Consider the following 2,994-nt stretch of genomic DNA (forward strand, 5'->3'; position numbering starts at 1 on the left):
TCTACGTCCCCATAACCTAGCAGTTTAGCAATAGAGAGATAGAATAAGTTCTAGGCTTAGAAACAATAAGTCCTGGGGTTGATTTGTTCGACTAAAGGTGGTGCTCCAGCACGGCCGCAGTCAAACAAATGAAACAAGTAAAAGAGTATTAGTAAGAGTGCTTCAGAATACTTGTTCCAAATCCCTGTGCTCCAAGTTCAAATCCCACTGAAGTCAACTTTGCCTTTCATTACAGAGAAAAAAAAGACAGTGGCTTAGTGGGATTATAAGCACAAAAAGTTTAGGCACGTGGCTTAGTGGTTAGTGCATCCGGCCCACGACTGTAAGGTCATGAGTCTGATTCCTGGTGGCACATTGTGTCTTTGAACAAGGCACTCTATTTCCCATTACTCCAGTTCACTCAGCTGGAAAAAACGAGTTGTACTTGTAGTTCAAAAGTGTCACACTGACCCATGTTGAGAACTATGTTAAGAGTTATGCATGTCTGTGGAGTACTCGGCCACTTGCACGTTAATTTCATGAGCAGGCTGTTCCATTGATTGAACCAATCGGAACCCTCGTCACTGTAGCTGACCAAGTGCCAGTAGTAAGCACAACAGATCAAAGGTCATGAAGTATTTTTTTGTGGTTGTTTGCCTTCTGAGTTCAAATCCCAGCAAAACTAACTTGGGTGATAGATTTAATCCAAGACCACCAGGCACTTGGGGTATTGTCTTTAGTAGAATCCACTCTGTTGCAAGCACTTAGCCCAGGTCTCTACCTCACTCCCTCTGATTCCCCCCAACAATTTTGGAGCACCTGTAAAGGGTCAGGGACACTACGAGGGGGTGCTGAAAAGTTCCTGGCTTTGGGTAAAAGAAAATATGGACCCCCAAGGGTCATGTGGACCCTGGTTAAGAACCACTGGACTATGTCTATGTAGCAACATCAAAGACAACAGAAACCAAAGGAAAAAAATTCAAGGATTCAAGAATACTAACAACAAAACATGGATGATAATTCATTACTTTGCTTTTTTTTTTTACAGACATTTCTAAGCAACATGAAGAAACTGGAAGATTCCTCTATTCTAAAAAGCGGCATTTGTACGACTATTTACCCATAAGCATTCAGCTTACTCTGTCAAATGTAATATTGATTTACATCGTTTTGAAGTAATCATGCATTATCTTGTAGCTTTTGAGATTTCAGTGGGATTGTTTATTTTTAGACTGACACGGTAGAGTAAGCACGAGAGGTCAGATCCGGCTGGTTTGCACATAAAACAGGTAGAATATTTGGGTCAGATGAGGCTGGTTTAAATGCTAAATGGTTACAGTGAGAGGGTGGACCATTCACTATGAACACCACTTTGTCATTCACCAAATGAGAAAATCGTTATCTCTGTAATGTCAGATGATGTAGCAATAGCATAATTAACAAAGTTATCATAATTAGCCATGACACAAGGTCTCTTTAGCCTTTATCTCTCATTAAACATCCTCCTCTCACTACAAACAATACACATTCATTCATAAAATGAGAAAATGGTTTTCTCTTTAATGTAAGGTCAAGAAGAAATGTCATGTTAACCCTTTTGTTACCAAATTCCTGTTAAAATAAAATGCCTTTGTCTTAATTAATTTTGGGTAATAATGAAGAATTTAGTAAAGTAACTTTATCATTCTTGAATTGGTATTTGGAACATAAAGGACCCCTTTCAGCTATGAATGACCATGGGATTGCACCTAGAAAGTTCCCCTCCAAGGCACAAGTCCGGGCAAGGTTGTTTGTGGAAGACCAGCAGTCACCCATGCATACCAGCCTCCTCTTCTCTCCATGCCACTGATGTTATCCAAGGGAAAGGCAAAGGCCGATACAGCTTGGCACCAGTGTCATTGCAACTCATTTTTACAGCTGAGTGAACTGGAGCAACTTGAAATAAAATGTCATGTTCAAGAATGCAACATGCAGTCCAATCTGAAAATCGAACTCAGTACCTCATGATTGCAAGCTTCATGATGTTCTAACCACTGAGCCATGCAACTTCACTGAAACATAAATTAATATGAAATTTCTATCAGGGCTGTGGAGTCGGAAACAATTAAGGGGTAGCTGGAGTCAGAGTCGGTAAAACTATACCGACTCTGATTCCGACTCACAATGTCTTTATTCTTTCATATAAACCAGTTATAAGGCCTACTCAAAGTATAAGCGTATGCATATGCTTTATGGGATATGTAGACCACAATCAATTACATAAAGAAGAGTCGGAATCGGAGTTGGAAGTGCCAATAGTACAGGAGTCTAAGTTTTTTGTTTCAAATCCACAGCCCTGATTTTTAGTCTACTTTAAAAGAGAAAGTTTCTTTCATAAATCCATGGGCGTTCTTGGACAGTTTGGTATCAAAAGAGTTAATTAATGTTACAAAAGACACTATGTACTATCTACCTTTATATTCCTTTAATGCTTTAAAATTCAGATCACTCTGTCAAATTTAAAGCTTATTTATTTGCATCGTTTTGAATTAATCATGAGTTGTCTCATAAGCTTTGAGATTTTAATGATGTGACTGTTTATTTTTGGAATGACAGTTGTAGGATAGATATAAGAGACTGAAGCTGGCTAGTCTGAATGTAAAACAGACAGGCTAATTGGGCCTGATATACCACTAAGACCATCTGATGACCTATGGAGTTCTCTTTCTTTCTACCTCTCACCCTTTCATGCCAGGCCATGTAGCAATCACATATAATCAATGTTATCAAAAGGGTACACTGCCATTTAGCTCTTTTTCTCTTTGACCTTTTAGTATTTAAACTGGCCAGATCTAGCCTTCACACCTACCGAATAATGTCATTCTAAAAATAAACAATCACGTGTGTGGGTGTCACATAAAAAGCACTGGTGATGGTGCCACGAAAAATAGCACCGATGATAGTGCCACGAAAAAAAAAAAGCACTGGTGATGGTACCACGAAAAAAAAGTACTGGTGATGGTACCACGAAAAAAG

The 2,994-nt window shown here is 39.0% G+C and overlaps 1 protein-coding gene across 1 annotated transcript in view; it reads right to left on the minus strand.

The window, feature by feature from the left end:
• The window catches only part of LOC106884472 (importin-11), a 66,799-nt gene that overhangs the window by 42,852 nt on the left and 20,953 nt on the right, over nucleotides 1-2,994 (minus strand). The window lies entirely within an intron of this gene.

This window comes from Octopus bimaculoides, chromosome 12 (genome assembly GCF_001194135.2).
Source record: "Octopus bimaculoides isolate UCB-OBI-ISO-001 chromosome 12, ASM119413v2, whole genome shotgun sequence".
Taxonomy (NCBI): domain Eukaryota; kingdom Metazoa; phylum Mollusca; class Cephalopoda; order Octopoda; family Octopodidae; genus Octopus; species Octopus bimaculoides.